A 24,134-nucleotide genomic window follows, 5' to 3' on the forward strand; every position below is an offset into this window, starting at 1 on the left:
TGGTGCCAACTAACATTATTCCCACGTGGCGGAGGAAGAGATGGGTTGTGGGCAACCTGCCTCCAGGGCAGGACTAGGGCAGGATGGAGGTGGGATCTGAACCTGTATGTGCTGGTTCTAAAGCCACGTGCTACTGTCTGAGTGTAAGAAAACCTCCTCTGTGCTTGCGTAATCCCAGGGAAAACGCACCCGGAGGGACACCAGGCCTAGTGTCAACAACAGGTGTATGTGACAAGGACGTGTGAGGTTTACTTATGACTCTTGACGTTGCTGTGATTTTGAATATTTTTAGTTTTAAAAAATGGTGGAAAACTACCAATACTTGACTCCAAATTTCAATAAAAACGAAACAATTATATTTTAAAATTTACTTAATTTAAATGTTTTTGTAATAGACATTGAGCGGAATGTGGAATCTTGATCTAATGAAATTGACTTTTCTAATGGGAAGTGAGATACTCAGCAGACTCATAGAATGGCAGATGTCCTAAATAGCACTCTGGCCTCAGAATCAGCCCTAAAGGCATTCGGATCTGGCTGAAAAGCCCATGAGAGTATTTCAGGCATGGAAAGCCAAGACACTCTGGCAAAAGATCTCTGTGAGTGAGATCCCAGTGGAAAGAACAGGTCTTCAAAGAAGGAGGTACCTTTCTCTGAAGGGAGGAGAGAACCTCCACTTTGACTATGACCTTGTCTAAACAAGATAAGAGTCGGAGAACTCAGAGGGCTTCCATAGCCTTGGAAACTCATGACTGGAGCATAGGGAGATTACTGATGCCATAGACAGGAGTGTCAATTGGTAAAGTCAACAACAGGAGTCACTGTGCACTTACTCCTCATGTAGGATCTCTGTCCTTAATGTGCTGTGCATTGAGATTTAATGCTATAACGAGTACTCAAACAATATATTTCACTTTGTGTTTCTATGGGGGTGCAAACTGTTGAAATCTTTACTTAATGCATACTAAACTGATCTTCTGTAAAAAAAAAAAAAAAGAAGAAGAAGAAGAAGAAGAAATTATCAATTCCCAACCTGACTCTCACTGGGATTAAACATGACAATAGGTCTGATCTGATTTCATCATCATTTAAAAAAAATCATCTATTATTTTTCACTTTATGTTTCTGTGTGGGAGCAAACTGTTGAAATCCTTACTTAATGTATACTAAGCTGATCTTCTGTATATTAAGATAATCGAAAATGAATCTTGATGTGAATGGAAGGGGAGAGGGAGTGGGAAAGGGGAGGGTTGTGGGTGGGAGGGACGGTATGGGGGGGAAGCCATTGTAATCCGTAAGTCGTACTTTGGAAATTTATATTCATTAAATAAAAGTTAAAAAAAAAAAAAAAGAAATTGACTTTTCTAGAATGGCATTTTGACCCAATCAGATTAAATAACAAATAAGGAATATGCCCTTGAAACTTATGAAAAAAATAATATTGGAGGGGGAAGGTGGAAATAATTATAGTTGGTAGTATTTTGAAGTGGGTAATGGATATGTGGGAGTTCATTCGATGTTTATATGTTTGAATTTTATATGCTTAAAATTTTCATAAATAGAGGTAAGAATTCCTCAGCCGTGAGATCATCTCACTAGTGACTGATATATAACAGCAGATATGCAAAATAATCAGGGGTGGGTGTTGTGGTGCACTGGGTGAAGCCAATACTTAGGCACCTGCATCTGGTTATAGGAGCAACAGTTCTAGTCCCAGCTGCTCCATTTCCCATCCAGCTTCCTACCAGTGTGCCTGGAAGCAGCAGATGAGGCCCAAGTACTTAGGTTCCTGCTACCCACATGGCATGGATGGAGTTCCCGATTTCAGCCTGGCCCAACACAGCACCTGTATGCACTCATGGAATGATGGGAGAACTCTCAAGTTATCTCCCTCCCACTCTCTCTCTCTCCTTCTCCCTCTCCCTGTCATTCTGCCTTTCAAATAATTAAATCTTTAAAAAACAACTTTCACTGCTTTATATTTAAGAAATACGTAATAGCTAGGACATCCTGCGCATTCATAATACTGCCTCTTCACAGACAGTTTCATTTCCTTAATCGATTTATCTCAATTCAAATTGGATTGTGTCTATTAGCGCTTCTTTCTTTGAGCGGAATATGCTGAAACACTGCTCGGTGAGCCTCTGTTTTGGATTTCTTACATACAGTTTTCTGTGTATCATGCAAACCCTGTAACAGTTGCGAAAAAGTAAAAGCGTACCTGACTACTCCAACTTCGCTCTGGGTCTACAATTTGGGCTACTGAGCATTCATGGGCAATGCAGCTTCAGAAAACCAGCAGTGTGCCTGGAGAAGTCTGGACTCGGCCCATTTTGAGGGTGTTGTAGGGGAAACTCTGTAGGTTCACAGAGGGAGGGGAGTGAAGAAGCAACCAGAATGGTGTGATATGGTGACTTCTCCAAGGACACCAACGCAGGAGGCGGGCAACAAGCCAGATGCGCATGGGAGCTAAGGGATGTGTGTTGGTGTAGAGGTCCCCAGCTCTAAAAGCAGATGGAGAACCATGTCCCCAGGGTGAAGCAGAGGGTCTGCGTCAAACAACCAGCACAAGTCAGGGGGCAGTGGATAGATGAATGGAAGGACAGATGGATGGGTGGGTAGATGGTGAAAGGGCAGATAGAGAGCTGGGTTGGGGAGTGGATGGCTGGGTGGGTGGATGGATAGACGACAGTCACCGACCAAAAATGGGCTGAGTATATTATTTGAGAACACGGACTTCAGCCAAGACTAATTTAAATCCCCCTTTAAGACTTTCATCATGTGTTCTTGAGAAAGTCACTAACCCTCTTCGGGCCTCTGATGATTCACCCAGCCAGGGGGAAGTACCAGCAGCTACCTCACTGTGTGGCTGCGGAGAACAGACAAATATGGACTTTTTTTGCATTCCACAGTAAAGGTCACTTAACCCTACACAGCCTTCCTGTGGCCACAAACCTTGGTGGTGTGAGAAGACATAATGTGTCCCCACCCTGCAGAATATGACCAGGACAGTCCGCTCTCCCCTGGGATGAAGAAGGAGTCCCTGTACTCACAAGAGTCCTCAGGTATGGAAGACACCAAGCACAGCAGAGCGGCTCAAGCAGCCTGCAGGAGGGTCTCCATGGCTCCTTGGGCCACACTGGAGACAGAGCTCAGTGCCGTCCTTGTGAGTTACCGGAGGTTTTAATTACAGAGTCACAGGTTGTTTTATGAGGGACAGAAAGACCACTGCTTCCACCTACAGAGTCACGGGGTGGCGAAACAACCATTTCTACTTAAATTACCCAGTACCAATGACGAGCAGTATTAACAAAATCATCCCAAAGAATCTGGGGTTTATGGGGGTAAATGTGGCTCTACCCTTTTCTGTCCCTGTGGCCCTGGGCAACTTGTCCAACCTCTCCAGGCCTCAGTTTCCCCTGCAGGGTTTCTGGGAGAACTGAAAGGAATAAGAGAACATATCTCCGACACCCAAAGCACCACAGGCCAATGTGGGAGACCACTCTGAAATGTACATCAGACCTCAGCTGACAAGGGTGCTGTTAGACACATGTTTCATCCATGGCTTAAAGACAAACAAGACTTTTTTCAGTTTCAGAAAAACAAATGCTGTCTCTGAAAGACCAACATGCAGGAAAACTGGTTCTCAAATGTCCAATCCTGTTTTGATTCCTGTCTTGTCCAAGGCCCGAACCTCCTCCTTCACACCTCTGGGTCAGTTTGCTAACCCTCTTTCCTCTTCCACTGAGGAGTGTGTCACCAAGAACCAAAATTCTAATGCGTTCTGTTATAACAAAAGCCCAAGTCACTTAAGACTTGGCCGTACGTGTGACAGCAACCTTCTGTCTGGGAAATCCTTTATTCTGCACGGCACCTGCAAACCTCCACCACTGTCTCCTAACTCCTACCCTGCTGGAAACAGACCCGGCCCCTGGTCTTGGCAGCTCTGTCTCCTGATGTGGCACCTCAGTGGACCTATAACGCCACGTGCATTACCCACAGATCAGTCCTTCCAAATGGCAATTAACTCCTTCACCTTCTACTTGCACATAGCAAGAAATGCATGAACCGTAATAGAAACCTGTGTGTGCACAGCCCCACAAGTTTCTTTGTTCCAAGATGAGCAATCCGAGATGCTGAATCAGTCCTCAGAGCTCAACCAAACCATTACTTAACATTTACTCTCTGTGGTCCCAGCCAACCTGAGACGCTATTCTATGGCCGGTGGGTCAGAGAGATTCAACTAACTTAAGTTTGGCAGAGAAAACAAAGAGCAAAATGGGACAGAAGCACTAATCAAGGCCCGAGTACCCAGGTCAAAAAAAAGATCCCAGTAAGAGGTAAGGAGGGGCGGGAGTGGTGTTTGAAAACGTGTCGACTTTATTTCTGCGCTCACAAAACATCTTCATTTCAAAAACTGGAAACTCCTCATCTTCACGTGCCAACCCTCCTCCATCCAAAATGGCAGACATAAAAATCAGGCCAACTCCATAGAAGAGCAAATGCAGAGTACATATCGCACAAATGAACACTGAGGATGCAAGATTCTACCACCAGCCAAGTGGCCCTTCAGCTGAGAAGGAAGGAAGAAGGTATCTCATGTCTTCTGGGACAAAAGATAAGCCATCCATCAAACAGGTGCTACAACAATGGCAGTAAACTGATTTTTAACTTGGAGCTCAAGAAGGTGCAGAAAGTGTAGATACTAGGACCAGTGCTAAACGACGATACCAAAATGAATATCCAGAGGTTAAGTACAAGTTAATTATTTAACTACAGATAGTTACTGAATATCTAGAAAGGATAAAATTGAAACTGAAGATAAAATGACCCTCAATGGGTTACGTGCATAATATGAATACTGAAAGCAAAAGTATAACAATGTGATTTCTGAGTGCCACGTTAACAAGTATAGTAAGCAGTCATACATAAAGCATGGTGAAGTCTTAACAGTATGATTTGTGTATTTTACCACTAAAGACACACAAGACTATGTGTATCATCAAAAGTCATTTCAAGAAAGAACATGATCATAGTGTTTTTATTCGTAAATAGACAAAAACTGAAAAAATGCAACTATTTCAAAAGGTAAGTAAATGCAATGGGCTCATTAGAAAAAAAGGAGTGGACTACTGATAGACATACACGTTGCCAAGAAACTCAAGGCATGGTGCAGAATGACAGCAGCCACACCCAAAGAGCACAGTCAAGGCCCAAGTCATTCACGGTGGCCCAACTCTGATGGGTGATTGCCGAGGCGGGAGTGGAGACGTGCGGTGGGGAGTGACTACAAATCTCACAAGGAAACTTTCCAGGAGATGGAGAATCTGCCCAGAGTGGAGGTACTGACATCTGCCAAAAGTCACCTTTATACTGAAAATGCGTGAGTTTTATTGTATGTATATTATGTTTCAATAAAGTTGTTTGGAAAATACACATGAAATACATAGAAATAAAAAAGAGGAAACACGCATTTCAAATCAAACCAAAAATGGAAATAGGCTCTATATTCAACAAAAACTTTACAAATGAAATAGAATTAAAGCATGAAGACACAAAAGAATTCAGTAAGAAAGCAGCGATGAGACCAAATATATATAAACACACACACACACATACACACACACACACGGAAAAACCCTGTATGTGAATGCTTACAGTGACTTTACTCATAGTTGCCAAAAATTGTAAACAACAAAGATCTCCTTCAACAAGGGGACAAACTGAAGTGCACCTGTGTCATGAGACACTCGAAAGTTAAAGGTGTGCGGCAACACAAACGAGCAGTGCATTCAGAGTGAGAGAGACAGACCTGAAAGGCTATGTGTATATCTGGTGACTGCCTGTGTGGTATTCTGGACAAAGGAAAACTCCAGGTATGGAGAACAGATCAGTGGGGACCAGGAACCAGTGGAAGACAGCACGGAGCTGTCTGTGGCGCTGGGGTGGTGGAAAGACGACCGTGTACTTGTCAAAACCCACAGAGCCGCAGACCACGAGAAAGTAGCCTTTTCTGCATACATAGTTTTTTAAATCAACCAGGATGTTGGGGGCTCCCAGGACAGAAAAAATCCTGTGACAACTCTCTGTCCCTGGGTCACAAATACAATGAAGGAACCTAGATGCAAAGGATGGGGAAAGGAGCTAACCCAAGTACCTCTGGTAAACAGCGTCTTAACTGGATAAAAATCAACGCGGGTGACAAAATCCCGTGTACAGGAGCAGTGTACTCTACTTGTTAAATGTGTTTCTCACGGAGGTACCAAGACGCAAGAAACGGCCTGATGCTTGCTCCAGATGAGCAAATAAGAAAGCAAGCTGTAAGTCCCTGGAATACAATGTTAGAAACAAAACCATAAGCGTGAACGCCTGTTTATGTTGACACACATCTACATAGAGATGAACACACAGAGACACAGGTTAGTGGGCCCACATATTTCCTGCATTTCTCTTCTGAGAAGCTGAGCAGCAGTGATACCCCAGTAGCAATAAACACATTCTGCACACAGAGAGCGGATTCTAAATACCATTCCCTAACAAAAGGAGCCAGGGCTCCCCAAAGAAACACCTAGGGCTGGGACAGGATATATTCAAGGGGAGCCTGCAGGATCTGGTGGCACCAGCAAGAAAGGGAGGCTCCAAACAAACCAACCATCCCACAGTGATGGGAGGACGTCAAAGGCATCAAATGAAAGACATTCAGTGGCTAAAATTGGAACAATTTGAATAACAAAATAATGATGGTACTGCATGACAACTCAAAGAATAAAATAAATACCCATGAGTCTGTCTGACATAAATAACTTAATGAATTAATCAGCAGTTGGCAAATCATGGCCTAACTATGGCCCATTGCCGGATTTGCAATAAAGTTTTATTGGAACCTGTCCAAGCCCAGGCATTTATGTACATCTGTGGTTGCTTCCACTGTACAGCAGTAGAATGAGTTGTGACACTGACAGTACAGCCTACAAATTCAAAAATGCTCACTATTCATTATAAGGAGAAAATTGTTGAATCTGAAATAAATAAGCCCGTCAGGTAGAAGGAATAGACATTCCAAATGACAAAGCAATAAATAAATAAATAAATACGGGAAACAGGAAGACCATCATTAGAACACTACAGTCATAACGGCTACAAGCAAGACCCACAGAGGATGCTGAAATCAGTGGGTGAAACTCAAGAGAAAAGACACAGGCACAGCCTCCAAGTCTCCCCTACACACGTGTAGCTACCATGGCGGCTTTTACTGATGTGAACAGACTGATTCCCCTCCCTTCACGAGGGGGAGCTTCCTTCTCCTGGCCTTGAGTGACCGACTCAGAGGACTGCCTTCCAAGAATGCAGCAGGAAGTGCACGGGGAGGAAGCTGGCGGACTCCAGTGACCCAGGAGAGCATCCTGGTGACCAGTCGCAGCGCACTGACGTGACGGCGTGTCTCTGAGAAGACTCCCTGAGACGGCACCTGAGCTCTGTGGTCTTCCTCCCTCTGCCTGCTCCTGAGAAAACATCAGACTTTCTACAAAATACCCAACCAGGGCTCGCTGCAAGTGCCAAGGTCATGAAATGCAAGGGAAAACCGAGACACTGCATAACAACTAAACGCATAGTGGAACCCTGGGTTGTGTCTTTGGACAGGAAAGATGTTGGCGCAGAAAGCAGTGAAAGACTAACGCAGCCTACCTTTTAGCTCCCAATGCTGCACCAACGTCACACACACAGTCCTGCTGCCACCACCCCCACCCTGCAGAAGAAGTCAGCAGTCGCGAACGATGGTTAAGGGACACATGGGAACCCTGTGTGCCTCCTTTCAAACTTTTTTGATGATCCATAATTATTTCACAATAAAAAGCTGTTTTTTCAAAATACAATTGTAGGGTGTGCTAGAAAAATTGTAAAGGACCTGAACAGCAACAATACTCGTAAACTCTTAACAATTTGAAGCCCTCATTATACACTTACTTAGTAATAAAGATTAGAAAGATAAGAAAAATACACCACATTTTGTAAATAATATTAAAGTAAAATTGAGGTCAAATTTCAGTAAATAGGAAAGGAGGGCTTTTTAAAACAAAAACAGGCATAAACTTAATGAGTTTTTCTACACCAAATAATATAGATCGAAAAACATCCAAATTCCATGTAGTTCCCCGCCATCTGCTTTGGAGACGTGGTCTGCTGTCACCCATGCTCTCCTACCCAAGGACCTTTTCTCATCTGAGAATGAGATCCTGTGTGCTTTTGTGTATATTTCAACACCAAGTCCAAATGCCGTTTGCAGTGTATTACTTAAGCTTATCTTTAATTCTTCACCCTCAGTATATGAAAATTCAAGACATGCCTGTTGTGGTACATCTAAATAGCTTGGAGTACGTTTTCCCCCTTAAACTCACTTTGAGAAAGAAAGAAAAATGTTCTGTGCAGTGGAACATTCTCTTTTTTTTTTTTTAAAGATTTTTATTTATTTGAAAGTCAGAGTTACACAGAGAGAGGAGAGGCAGAGAGACAGAGAGACAGAGAGACAGAGAGACAGAGAGAGAGAGAGAGAGAGAGAGAGGTCTTCCATCTGGCAGACACAGTATAATCTTACAGCAGGGGCCTTATATGACGAAATGTCCGGGACTATGCTAAGAACTGGCCTCTCGCAAGGGGGACGTCCTGACTGTCACAGAGCAGAAGACTGGGGGACTGGAAGGATGGTGGCTGTGCTCCTGACACGGGTGGCAAGGCACTGTGTCCGGCAGCCGGGCGAAGCTCCTCATCGCTCCGTCCAGTCATGACCAGCCTACCCCTGCACTGGTGCACCAGAGCTCTGGCCAGCAGAAGTGCTATCAAGTGCCAAACCCACAGGCAGCTCCTCATGACACCACCCACCACGTATCACCTTCTTCCAGAATCAGGAGATTTACCAGGTACCCGCCGGTCATGGGACCCAAGAACAAAATGTCTATCAAGTACCACAATGAGTACAGAGAAGCATTGGGGCGGGGGGGGGGGGGGGGGGGGGGGGGCAATGGGCCAACTTAGTAAAAAGGAAAAGAAAATGTTCCCGGAAGACAAAAGTAAAGATGCAGTTGGATACCAGCAAGAGTGTGGGGAACTGCAGCCTAAGTACAGATGAGCCCTGCTTGAAGTCAGCCTAGCCCTGCCTCGAGTCCCCCCAGTGCAAAGTCTGAATTTACAAACCCGTGGAAGATAGGGAATATCGGCCGGCGCCGCGGCTCACTAGGCTAATCCTCCGCCTTGCGGCGCCGGCACACCGGGTTCTAGTCCCGGTCGGGGCGCCGGATTCTGTCCCGGTTGCCCCTCTTCCAGGCCAGCTCTCTGCTGTGGCCAGGGAGTGCAGTGGAGGATGGCCCCAGTGCTTGGGCCCTGCACCCCATGGGAGACCAGGAAAAGCACCTGGCTCCTGGCTCCTGCCATCGGATCAGCGCAGCGCGCCGGCCGCGGCGGCCATTGGAGGGTGAACCAACGGCAAAGGAAGAGCTTTCTCTCTTTCTCTCTCTCTCTCTCTCACTGTCCACTCTGCCTGTAAAAAAAAAAAAAAAAAAAAAAGATAGGGAATATCTATTTGCATGGCGTTGAAATTTTCTGTTGCAAAATACAAGGAAGAAAAAAAAAAGATTTACTGTTGGATTCCTTTAAGTGGCAAAACCACCAACGCATTTTCAAATCACATTTTATACAAACGGGATGATTTTCCAAACACACTCAAGAGCGCATGTGTCACCTGAGTCCAGGGCGCGTGGCTCAAGAGGAATCACTACAGCGGAGCTGAGCAGCGTTCCCACCTACGTGACCCAGGACAGGGATCCCAGGCTAGTGGCCCTACACTGAGCCATGACCTCTCACAGCGCTTCTCACCCCAGCAATTTCACATTCAAAAGGAAAGCCAAACCTCACCTGTCTCCAGAGGGGAAGAGACCAGTCAAAAGGTGTAACTATAAATAAATAACTTCTCTCAAAAAATTTTTAAAAAATAGAAAAGGTTAATAGAAAAATTGGCAGTAACAAGTTTAACTGAAGACTTAAACTCAATTCATTCACACTTAAATCAAGCAAATAAAAATACAGATACAGAGAGTCTGAATTTATACTTATAAATATGGTTGATCTAGTAAATATTGTATTTGCACAAATGCAAACTTTCAGTTGCAAAAATTATAAAGAAATAAATTTGGCCAGTGCTGTGGCACAGCGGGTTAACACTATGGCCTGAAGCACCGGCATCCCATATGGGTGCCGGTTCAATCAAGACCCGGCTGCTCCACTTCCGATCCAGCTCTCTGCTATGGCCTGGGAAAGCAGTAGAAGATGGCCTAAGTCCTTGGGCCCCTGCACCTGCATAGGAGACCTGGAGGAAGCTCCTGGCTCCTGGCTTCAGATCAGCACAGCTCTGGCGGTTGCAGCCAACTAGGGAGTGAACCATCAGATGGAAGACCTCTTTCTCTGCCTCTCCTCTCTCTCTGTGTGTGTAACTCTTTCATATAAATAAATAAATCCTTAAAAATAAAAAAATTTTACAAAAGGAAATGAAAACCATTCATGAGAACCATTAAAAAATAATTAAACACTAAAATCAAGGGAAAACAGACTGAAGATACAGACTGTGTTCTCTAAACACACACAATACAGTGATACTAAAAATCACAATTTAAAAAAGTCTATCCCCTTGCACAAGAAAAAGAAATGACATAAAGTAACATCAATTAAAAATAGGAAAAATTTACAAATTTTTTAAGACCCGTAAATAAGTGTACATACACATCAAAGTGGCTAAGATGCAGATGAAGAATTGCATGAAAGGGGCGAGTCACTGCCTTACATATTCCCATTGCATAAAAGAACAGAAAGGGAACAGGAGAGGAGATGCAGACAAGGTGGGCAGGGAGGGAGCCAGGGGTCTAGGAAACACCCTGAAGAGTAACAGCAAAAATATTACATATCAAAGTAGAAGTTTATATATTATAAAACCAGAATAAAAAGCTGAACTCACTGCATTAAAGAACTGACCCTTGAAATAAAGCGCAAAAACAGCAGGATAGAGAGGTTCAAGGCCTCCTTATCCACAGACTGAAAAAAAAAAATCAAGCCAAAACTGTCCAAAATAATTTTATTCAAAACAACCCACATTTATAGCAATCAAGTGAATGCTGAATCAAGAAAAACACAACTGAAAAATTGTAGGAAAGCATACAAGGAAAGACAAGGTTCAAAAACTGGTAGAAGATGGCCATCGAAAGCCAGAGAGACCCCAAGAGACTACACCTGCCAATACTTTGATTATAAATTTCCAGCCTTCTAGAACTGCAATAAAATACTTTCCTATAGTTAAGCCACCCAGTCTGTGTTATCTTATATGGAACCATTAATATAATTCCCTACCGTATAATGAGGAGACATTCAACACATTCCAATGTCTAAATTGTATCATAACCCACTCCCTCCTATCTACCCCCTCCTCATAATCTCCTAATTCATTCTCATCACACCTACACTGAAACCATAATACAGTCTCATCACACCTACACTGTAACCCTAATACAGTCTCATCACACCTACATTGTAACCCTAATACATTTCATCATACCTATACTGTAACTGATATAGTCCCATCACGGCTACACTGTAACCCTAATACAGTCTCATCATACCTACACTGTAACCCCAACACAGTCTCATCACACCTACACTGTAGCCCTAATACATTCCCATCACACCTACAGTATAACCCTAATACAGTCTCATCACACCTACACTATAACCTAATACAGTCTGATTGCACGTGCACTGTACCCTAATACAGTCTCATCTCACCTACACTAAAACTCTAATACATTCCCATCACGCCTACACTGTAACCCTCATACATTTCATCATACTTATACGTAACTGATATAGTCCCATCACACCTACACCGTAACTCTAATACAGTCTTATCACACCTACACTGTAACCCTTATACAGTCTCATCACACCTACACTGAAACCCTAATACATTCCCATCATACTTATACTGTAACCCTAATACAGTCTCATCACACCTGTACTGAAACACTAACACATTCCCATCATACCTACAGTGAAACCCTAATACAGTCTCATCACACCTACTCTGTAACCCTAATATATTCCCATCATACCTACACTGAAACCCTAATACATTATCATACCTATACTATAACCCTCATACAGTCTGATTGCACGTGCACTGTAATCCTAATACAGTCTCATCACACCTACACTGAAACCCTAATACATTCCCACCACACCTACACTGTAACCCTCACACATTCTCATCACACCTACACTAAAACCCTAATATATTCCATCACACTTACCCTGTAACCCTAATACAGTCTCATCACACCTGTGCTGAAACCATAATACATTCTCATCATACCTACAGTGAAACCTTAATACAGTCTCATCATACCTACACTGTAATGCTAATCCATTCTCACCTCACCTACACTGTAACCCTAATAAATTCCCATCACGCCTACACTGAAATCCTAATACATTCCCATCACACCTACACTAAAACACTAATCCATTCTCATCACACCTACACTGTAACCCTAATAAATTCTCATCACACCTACAGTGAAACCCTAATACATTCCCATCACATCTACACTGAAACCATAAGGACACAGAGTCACAAGCAACTGCATAGTGAGTCTCTGGGTTACTTCTTCCCTCTTCCCATCTCTCTCTCTCTCTGTATGTGTGCGTGTACCCCTCTCTCTGCAATTCTGCCTTTCAAATAAATAAAATAAACCTTCTAAAAACACGGTAGAAGAATGCTGTCATTTCACTTTCTTTGCCCTACACACGTCCCCAGCCTGGTGGCGTCTTGACCACGGCAGCCCACATCCCCAGCCTGGTGGCGTCTGGACCACGGCAGCCCACATCCCCAGCCTGGTGGCGTCTGGACCACGGCAGCCCACATCCCCAGCCTGGTGGCGTCTGGACCACGGCAGCCCACATTCCGCATGGGATCAGAGCTCCTGGTTCTAGAGGGATGTGTTTCTGTAGAGTAGACCTTATTGTTTAAAAAAAAAAAAAGATTTTATTTATTTTATTTGAGAGGTAGAGTTACAGACAGTGAGAGGGAAAGACAGAGAGAAAGGCCTTCCTTCCTTTGGTTCACTCCCCAGGTGGCCACAATGGCCAGAGCTGCGCTGATCTGAAGCCAGGAGCCAGGCGCTTCTTCCCTGTCTCCCACGCGGGTGCAGGGGCCCAAGCACTTGGGCCATATTCTACTGCTTTCCCAGGCCATAGCAGAGAGCTGGATCAGAAGTGAAGCAGCCGGGACTTGAACCGGCGCCCATGTGGGATGCCAGCACCACAGGCAGCGGATTAACCTACTGTGCCATGCGCCAACCCCAGAGTAGATTTATTCTTAAATAACTGTGCCACTTCTGACTTATCTGGGAGTTACCTAAAGGAGTGATATGTCACTCCCCCTCTTCGTGGAGGAACGACACAGGACCCTGCGCTGTTCTTTCGTCTGCTCGGCCCTCCCCGGGTTTGCTGCTGGTTCTTCCCGGGTTGGCTACCGTCCCTTCCACCTCCGTGGAAGGGCGGTTCCCCCTGCCACATTCCCCACTTCCGCGGGGGAGCGGCACACCGCCGGCCGGCTCTCTCGGGGGCTGCACAGGTGTTCCTTCAGATAGGTGTTCCTCTTAGATGTTCCTGGTGCATGTTGTCTCTCTCCTCCTTTATAGTCCTCTTCCGCCAATCCCAACTCGGCTGCCCACACGCCGAGTACGCTGCTCTCCTCCAATCAGGAGCAAGATCAGCTCCTGCAGCTCAGTTAATCAAGTTGGCAAGAGGCAGCTGCGTAGAAGCTGTTGCCTCCTCTCCCAGTGCCATATTGTGGGAGAGCAGATGCATAGAATAAGTCTTAATTCCAGTAACTCAGTCCAGTCCGAGTTGCTCCCCACAGTGATACAAGGCACTTGTTTTTATTTTCCCTCCCTCAGGATTCACGGCATAAAAAGTGGCTATGCAGATATCGTTCCTTCAAGACATCAACGGCAAATGAACCAATTGCCAACAATGGGGGCAAGATACTACCATCTAGAAAAACAACACATGTCCGAAAGCCTAGGAGAGTTTCTCTGGAAAATTAGAACATTCAGCGTGTGTCTGTATACTGAAGAATTTAGAAAGCTATGTGCAATTCCCACAGAAGGACACAGGCTCCAAAAAGACTGGAAGACTCAAAACTTTCACCTCCAGCTGAGCTCTAGGCTCACAGCAAGCATGAAGTGGAGACTAAGGCAGAGCATCAACAGCCTGGCTCAATGTCAGTCGAAAGTCCCAACACTGAGCCAATCCGCAGAAACTGAGAGCGCCCCTTCCTTTCCTTTCTTTTTTCCCTTGATTTAAAGAAAACCTCTTTCACAACATTAGTTTAAGATAAACTAAATGGGGGCCAGTGCTGCGGTACAGTAGGTTAAGGCCTCGGTCTGCAGTGCCAGCATCCCATATGGACGCTGGTTCAAGTCCCGGCTGCTCCATTTCCAATCCAGCTCTCTGCTATGGCCTGGGAAAGCAGTAGTAGATGGGTCAAGTGCTTGGGGCCCTGCCCCTGCACAGGGGACCTGGAGGAGGCTCCTGGCTCCTGGCTTCAGATCAGCTCAGCTCTGGCCGTTGTGCTTTTTGGGGGAGTGAACCAGTGGGTTGAAGACCTCTCTCTGTCTCTGGCTCTGCCTCTCTCTGTAACTCTGTCTTTCAAATAAATAGAATAAATCTTTAAAAAAAATAAAAATAAAAAGATAAACTAAATGAGCAGAGACTTTGGAGACCATATATGGCAAAGAACAGACTTTACAAAAATATTGTTTTTTTTTTTTTTTTTAAAAGCACTAAACCAACAGCTACAGCTATAGCTCACAGCAAGGAAAAAAAAACATTCAGATGAAGGTGTAGAATTTTGAGAGTTACTGAATTGTAACATAAAAGCTGTCCAGTTTTCAACCAAAAAAAAGTGAAACATACAAAAAAAAAGAAATTACAGCCCATTCACAGAGAAATTAACAGAAACTGTCCTCACAGTAAGCACAGACCACAGAGCTATTCAAGAAATGCTTTAAAAAAACTGATCTATATGCTCCAAAAGCTGGAATAAATCATGAGCAAAGAGTTAAAGGAATCCACAAGAAAACAAATAGCTCAATAGAGAAAACCAATAAAGACATAAAAATTTTCAAGAGGAATGAAATGGTCATTCTAGAGCTGGAAGGCATAACAACTAAAGTAAAAATCGCCAGAAGGTTTAAGGAGAAGAATTACACAAGCAGAATAAAGAATCTGCAAACTTAGAGACTTCCATTGAAATTATCCAGTCTGGGGAGCAAAAGGAAAAAAATAACTAAGTAAAACAAACAGAGCCCAGAGACCTGGAGGATAGTAGCAAGCACACTAACACAGGCACCATGGGAATCCCAGAAGAAAAATAAAAGAATGGCAGAGAAACCATATTTGCAGAAATGATGGCCCAAAACTTCCAAAGATGATGAAAGATACAAGTTCGCAAATCCAAAAAGCTCAAATTCTAAGCAGTATAAACTCAAACAGAGACACAACACACAAAGATACAATATAATCAAACTGTCAAAGACAAAGATGAAGAGAGAATCTGGAAAACAGCGAGAGGCAAATGACTGAAAATGAAGAAAGGATCCTTGGTAAGATTAACAGCCAACTGCTCATCAGAAGCTATGGATTACAGAAGGCAATGGGATGACATATTTAAAGTGCTGGAGGGAAAACCTATCAATCAAGAATTCTATAAGAACTATCCTGTAAAAAAAAAATGAAGAATTTATAATATTATAATATTAACAAAAGCTAAAGGAATCTATCAGCACTAAAGCTGCTCTATGAAAAATGCTACAGAGACTAATTCAGGAGAAAATGAAAGGACACTTAATTAGATAGCACCAAAAGTCAAACAAAGAAAAAAGAAACAAAGGGCTTCAATAAAGATAACCATATAGTTAAGTATAAAAGCCAATACTGGTGAGTTTTTTGTTTACAATTCCCCTTTTTTGCTATATTATTTAAAATAAAATACAAATATACAATTCAGTACAATCTATGTAAATGGGCACAAATACATAAAGATGTAATTTGTGATAAAAATATAAATGGGGGTAGTAGCTACATAGGAGCAGAGTTTTACACATTGTTGAAACCAAGTTGGTACCAATTCAGACTAGACTGTTATAAACTTAAGATGGTAATGATAAATCCCATGGTAGTCACTAAGGAAATATATTCAGATACATATAAAAACATAAATAAGAAGAAAATTAAAATAGTACACTGCAAAAGTTGATTCTTGGGGCACAATAAAACAGATCAATTTCTGAAAAACCCTATCAAAGCAGAAACAGACAAAATATAAAGAAAAGTGAAATAAGAGTATGACAGGTTAAATTATTTTTTGCAGTATCATGTATTCTAACAGCAGAAAACACACTCCTTTCCAGGGCACATGGATAATTTTCCATACTTCTGATTATGAAACAAAAGTTCATAAATTCAAAAGAATAGAAATCATTCAAAGTAGGTTCCCAGATTATAACAGAATTTAACAACAAATCAACAGCAAAAAGTTATCTGGAAATCTGCAAATATTTGGAAACTAAAATACAATAACCAAAGTATCAAAGAAGGCTTGAGGAAAATTTTTAAATATTTTTAACTAAATTAAAATTAACATGAAGTATTAAAATGTGTGAAATGCAGTATGCAGAGTAAAACTGTACTAGAAAATAAGGAGGGGTCAGCACTGTGGCACAGAGGTTTAAAGCCCTGGCTTGAAGTGCCAGCAACCCATATGGGCACTGGTTCTAGTCCCAGCTGCTCCACTTCCAATCAAGCTCTCTGCTATGGCCTGGGAAAGCAGTGGAAGATGGCCCAAGGCCTTAGGTCCCTGCACCTGCAACGGAGACCTGGAAGACACTCCTGGCTCCTGGCTTCGGATCGGCACAGCTCCAGCCATTGTGGCCATCTGGGGAGTGAACCAGTGGATGGAAGACCTCTCTCTCTGTCTCTACCTATCTCTGTAACTCTTTCAAATAAATACAATAGATCTTTTAAAATAAGGAAATTCTAAATTCAATCATCTATGCTTCCACATTAAGAAATAAAAAAGAAGGGCATGGGGTGAGCGTTGTGATGATCAGGTCAGGCCACGGTTTGGGATCCTCATGGCCCCACATCCCATATTAAGCTGCCCTGGATTGAATCCCACCTACACTGCCAATCCAGCCTCCTGCTAATGTCTGAGAGGTAGCAGATACTAGATCAAGTACTTGAGTATCTACCACACACATAAGAGACCCCAATGGCAATTTAGCTCCTGGCTTCAGTCTGGCCCTGGTCTGGCTATTATATCCATTCATGGGATGCAAGATCTCTCTCTCTCTATCTCTCTCTCTCTCTCTCATACACACACACCTCTCCCTCTCCTTCCCTCCCTTCCTCTCTCTCTCTCTATGCCACTTTTTCTTTTACATAAATAAAAATAACTAAATAAAATAAAAACAGCTACTTAAATCCAAAGCAAGATGCAGACAACAGTAAATAGAAAAGCAGAAATAAATAAAATTTAAAAACTGTAAAAGAGAGAAAAGCAATGAAGCCAAGAGCTAGTTCTTTGACAAGCATAATAAAATTTGTAAACGTCCAGCCACACTAACCAAAAAAAAAAAAAAGGAAAGAAAAGAAAAAACACAAACTACAAGAGGAATTAAACAGTGGACACCCAGACACAGTTACTGAAAGGTAGTAAGTGAATACTATTGACAAGTGAGATGAAATGGACCAATGATTTAAAAGAGATAAACTATTAACATCCACTCAAGAGGAAACAAATACCAAATAATCTTGCTTGTTTCTTTTAAATTGAATTCAAAGTTTAAAACACTCAATAAAATAAACTCTAGACTCAGATGATCAGATGATGTCACTGTTGAATTATACCAAACACTTCAAGAAGAAATACTATAAATTATTCACAATAGATTGCAGAAAACAGAAGAGAAAAAACACTTCCCAATTTATTTTATTAGATCAACATTATTCCCACACCAAAATCAAATGGATTATAAGAGAAGAAAAACTGCAGCTGATACAGTCTTGAATACCAACACAAGATTCCTCAACAAAATATTAATAAGTCAATTCCAGGAACAAATAAAAAGGAAATATACCAGAACCAAGTGGAACCTATTCTGAGAGCGCAAGGATATTCAGCATTTGAGAATCAACAATGTGATTCAACACATTAACAGATTAAGGAATAAATCCATACAACCATCTCAAATGATTCAGAAAAAATTCTGACATAATTAGGCATCATAATCAAAACTCTCAGCAAATTAGGAATAGAAGAAAAACTCCCTTAATCTGACAATGGCATCTATGAAAAACCTATAGCCAACAACACATTTGTGTTGTGAAAAATTGAATGCTGAAGCAAAAAGCTAATGGCCATAAAGAAAAGAAACAAATGTCACTACATAGAAGTTTTACATTTCCATTTAATCAAAGACGTCAAGAACAAAATTAAACAACAAAGGACAGAATATATTCACATTTGTAACAAAGGAATAATACCCAGAGTAGATAATGAACTTTAAAAGTAATAAGTGAAAAACAATAGTAAAAATGACAAACAATAAGAAGCAGAAATCCAAATAAATAGAAATGGACATACACATATGAAAAAGGTCAAATTTATTACTAAACAGGGAAATGAATATTAACTTATAGTGATTAGCAACAACTTTAAATGCTAATAACATGTTTTGCTGGCAAGAATGTGGAGAATTGAACAGTCATATATACTCCTAGTATAAACTGATGTATCATTTAGGAAGCATAATTCAACACTTCTCTATGCAAATTAAGAGATACAACTTCCCTCTTATACATACAGACCCCGTACATGGGGTACTACCTCTGGACACTGGACTTCCCTCTTATACATACAGACCCCATACATGGGGTTACTACTTCTGGACACTGGACTTCCCTCTTATACATACAGACCCCATACACGGGGTACTACCTCTGGACACTGTGTCACCTCTGAATAGAACAGGTAATTACACTGTCCCAATTCTAAAGGGAAAAAGTTTAATTCTAGGTAATAATCTATCAAAGCAGAATGTTAAATAAATCAAGAGAGTTCTATGTCTTGATGTACAGTATAATCCTACTTATGCTACAGTACATATATGTGAAAGAATAAAGATCTACAATAATTCACTGTCAACAGTCTATAGCAATTGTCTATTAACATTGGGTCTATAGCAATTGTCTATTAACAATGGTTAACTCTAAAACTGGAGAAGGACCAAAGGGAACAACTCTGAGGGTCTTTCATATTTATTCAATATTCTTCTGAATTGTTTGACTCTTTTCAATGAACACTATGTATCTAGTTTGTTATTTTAAATCAATAAAAGTATTGTAATTAAGATAATTCCTACATACATAAAAATGACTAATTGGAAGATACGATGAAAAAATGAGCAAATAAATGGAATATAAAGCAACCAAAAACATTAAATTGCCAAAGTTAACTGCCACAAGAAATAGTAGGAAATTATAATGAAATAACCCACAAAATTCTACTATGCTATTTTCATGATTTTAGTGAATTGTACTGCATGTACCATGTTTCTGGATGAGAAGTCTTAATATACTAAAGCTGTCAGTTCGCAATGAATGGATCGATAAATACAAGGCAGCTACTATCAAAATCCCAGTGAGTCCGTTTTCAGAAATTTATAAAACAATTTTCAAGTACCTCTGGGAGAATTAAACAAAAATAAGCAAGAGAGTTTTGAAAAATAATAATAATGGGGATGCATTGTACAATTATACAATAAAACACAATATATAGCCATCTTCAGAGTGAGTACAGTGCTGTTCCAAGAAAAAAAAAATCAAGTGAGCAAGACACAGAGCCTGGAAACAACCCTTAGTATTTTAGGAAACATAATCTGTAAAAAAAGTAGCACCAAAATCATGTCATATAGAAGAACAAATGGATAAACGGCACAGAGACAAATAAGAACGAAGCAGGAAACAATCCTCATTTTACAACAGAAGAATCAGAGTTTTGGTTTCTTTAGAAAATTAATTTCAGGTGGTTGTAAGAGTCAAAACATGCAAACAGCACAACACACACACACAGACACACACACACAGAGTGAAAAATACAGAAGACAAAGAGAAATCAGAGGTAAACAGCATCTCATGTGTAAATGAAAGATACCTTACATTTAAAAAGAGCACTGTTTTACTCAAAAAAAGTACGTAAAACAGAAAACATTAGGAGGCACAGAATAAAGTGGAAACAAATCAAGTAATACATGAAGATCTTAAGAACATCGCTAAGAAAATCTATAAATGGGCAAAGGACATGAAGAAACTAATTTACAAATGCAATATATAAATGGTTACTAAATAATAAAAACAGTTAATTGCTCTAATGACAAGGAAATGTGTACAAAAACAAGAATCAATTTCTGGTTTTCATGCATCAAACTGACAAAGTATTTTTTTGAAAATCAGCAAACCAAGGTGACAAGCGGATGGTGACAGGGGATGGTGACAGACACTCGCAATGCTGACAATGGACATTCTGGATGTACCATTGACGTAGTGGAAAAGACCACAAAGAATTTCAAGAACCTCAAAATGTCTATACTCTCTGACCTAGTAATGTCTCTTCACAAAACTGGCAAAGGATCACACATGTTTATCACAGCATTACATGGAAATAAACGAAAAGCCATATTCTCTAACAGGTTAAAATGGAACATGCATGCTCAAGAAACTCTGTCTCCAAACTGGTTCTATTAATGTGGGAAATACATGGAATATTCACTGATAAACATGTTTTCCACATTTTCAGGGAATCCTAGATTGTTCCAGGAATGACCTCCAATGAACCACACCTTTCTGTGTCCATATCCTTTACAATCCTGCCGTGCCTGTCTTCTCACTAAGGGATGGATAGTATTTTCAGATAGTTAAATCTGGACTTGCCTTGCGCCTTGCTTTAAACAACAGAACGCGGTGGAAGTGACTTGCTGCAATTTCCAAAACTAGGCCTTTCAGAGATGCTGTAGATTCTGCTTTTACCACCTTGGTTTGGGGCTCTGAGATCACAGTGTAAGAAAGTTGGTCTGGGTGACCAGAGGAGGAGAGCTGCCCCCAGCAACTGCAGGTAATGCATGCCTGAAACTTTGACCTTCCATCCCAGTTGCATGAATAGCAGACACAAGTCACCGAGAAATTGCCCATCTCACCCTCAGCATCATGAGGAATAATCACCTGATGCTGTTTTAAGCCACTAAGTTTATCACCGATGAACTAGGATATAAAATTTTATTGCAGAATTACTTCAATCATGAAAGTATACACACACACAAACAAAAGAAGGAAATATTAACAGGAAAATAAAGCCTTATTTATAGAATTATTTGAACCATGGAAAATACACACACACACACACACACACACACACACCCCTGTGCAAAAAGAAAGTCAGGGATGTCACTAGGAATGTACTCTCCAGGGAGTAGTATGTGGGTTAATCACCTTTTTTATACTCTATTTACATAGCTTCCTTTTATTCTTAGATGAATATATGTCTAGGGTATTACACTTTAAACATACGCCTGTCTGCCCAGTTACATTGTGTCTCCTTGATGGTAGCAGCTTTGACTTTGAACTGTATCACACAACAGATACAGGTGCCTGATGAATGAATGGACATGGAAAGCCTTAAGCTTGGTACCTCCCCAGATTCAGGATGGAACTACATCTGCCAACCTCCTCATTGTTCCCTGAGTTTCCTTAATTTCCATTGGACCAGACCTGGTGTCTATGAGTCTATGACCACCCACTCAAGTTGCTCTTAGAGCAGGTCTCCCCAACACCCTGTGCTGGCTCAGGTCACAAACAATTCCTGTGGGGTCATCTAGGGACAATGCTGGTTACCCTGCACCACACTCTGGCATGAGACCAGAACTGAAACCTGATTACCAAGGCCTCCTCCATGGCTGGCTCCTGGGTAGGGGCTCCCCTGGGTCCCACCTACTACTAGAATCCATGTTGCTTCCTCACTGCTGACCCCCTTTCAGACCTGCCTCCAGCAGCACACCTGTCCTTGGATAACATCCTTGTGGAACTTGGTTGGGCTCAAACCTTGCACCCAAGTAAGCAGAGGAACCTCCTTCCTCCTCTCCCCGAGCCACACAACGTTACGTGTGCCCATCACCACGCCTCATGCTCAAAGTTCACACAGGGTGATGTTTTAAGCTACAAGAGAACATAAGTAAGCATGAGGCTGGAGGAACTGGGCAGAAAATGCAACCAGTAGAAGCCCTACTACCTGAGTTGAACAAAATAAATACTTTCCAAGGAGTCAGTGAGATACGTGCCATCAGTTGGCACCCTCTGAACACTCACCACCCACTCCCTTCTTATCTTGGGGCACACGCTGCCAATCAAAACAGCACCCACTCCTAATCAGCCTGGACCAGCACAAAATACTTAGTGCAGAATTTACCCAGAAGCACTGGCTAACCCAAACTGTTGTTATTATTTGCAACAAAACACTCCTGACAGCCACAGCTTCTCTCCCAGAACTCATGTAAAAGATGGAACTCATTCGTACATGCAACAGACTCTGAGAGCTTATCGTGGGCTCCGTGGTGACACCGGAGGTACAATGGTGAACACAAGCAGGCATGGCCCTTCCTCCCACATGGCACAGTCTCATGGAGGAGGCGGATCCTAATCAATAACATCACCAATCAACATCCAGTGACCAACAGAGTGAGTGCTCTACACACCAGCTCTCAGTGGCAGGAGCTCCCTGTGGGAGCGACACTCTGGCTCAGGGTGGAAGGATGAGATGCCAGTAGCAGGAACCAGGGGTGGGAGCAGGGCACAGGGGGAAAGGCAGGCCAGTCAGAGGGACCAGGATATGCAAAGGCTCTGAGCCAAAGAGAACTGTGGTCACGTGAGGAAGAGAAAGAGGCCATGTGGCTGAAATGAGGAGAGGGAGAGGGAGGTACACTCACAGAAGAGGTTAAGCAGAGGGGCCGATGCCATGGCTCATTAGGTTAATCCTCAGCCTGCGGCACCGGCATCCCATATGGGCACCAGTTCTAGTCCCACTTGCTCCTCTTCCAGTCCAGCTCTCTGCTGTGGCCTGGGAGGGCAGTGGAGGATGGCCCAAGTGCTTGGTCCCCTGTACCCGCATGGGGGGACCAGGAAGAAGCACCTGGCTCCTGGCTTCGGATCGGTGCAGCACCGTCCTTACCAGCCATTTGGGGAGTGAACCAATGGAAGGAAGACCTTTCTCTCTGTCTCTCTCTCTGTGTGTCTCTCTCTCTCATTGTCTATAATTCTACCTGTTTAAAAAACAATAAAAAGGAAGCAGAAAAGAGATCTCGCAGGGTCTCTGTGGACATGTTAAGAACCCTGGTTATACCATTATCCTAGCAGCAAGGTGGAGGACCGGACACAGGTGGGGGCTTGACATGTTATACTTGGGGCTGCAGCTTTTGAATTTGCTACCTACACTAGGCGAGTTCTTCCTGGCCAGACCACTATCTCAGCCATCCCCACTGCCCAGCAGCTCACCAGTGCCTCGTATGTGCTCAGACTTCTGCAAATGCTGGGCCGACTCAGCCGTCCCGGAGACGCCCAGCCCTGACTGGAAGGCCCACCAGGACAGAGGGCAGCACAGAACACCTGAGGAGGGGGCTGTCAGTCTCCTCTAGCCAGGTGGCTCGCACCTGCCACTCTGCATACTTCTGCCTTTTGCCACCTGTCATCCCTGATGCTTGGGGGTGTGGCCAGTGAGCCTTCCCATCTTCACTCTGGCCAGAGGCCACTCTGGAAGAACGGAGAGCAGACACTAGAGTCCTTAGGTCATCAGGACACAAACTCACTGACCCCAGGAACGTCCCCCACTTGACAAGTCCTCCGCAAGAACATCTGCTTTCTGGAGTCTTCTAGAAGGTCTGGCCCAGCTCCAGAAGGCACAGAAATGTTGTGCAGGCAGGTCTCCCTGG

At 42.7% G+C, this 24,134-nt stretch overlaps 1 protein-coding gene across 1 annotated transcript in view; it reads right to left on the reverse strand.

The window, feature by feature from the left end:
- The window catches only part of CDYL2 (chromodomain Y like 2), a 207,617-nt gene that overhangs the window by 86,169 nt on the left and 97,314 nt on the right, over nt 1-24,134 (reverse strand). The gene's annotated exons all lie outside the window — the stretch shown is intronic.

This window comes from Oryctolagus cuniculus, chromosome 18 (genome assembly GCF_964237555.1).
Source record: "Oryctolagus cuniculus chromosome 18, mOryCun1.1, whole genome shotgun sequence".
NCBI classification, from domain to species: Eukaryota; Metazoa; Chordata; class Mammalia; order Lagomorpha; family Leporidae; genus Oryctolagus; species Oryctolagus cuniculus.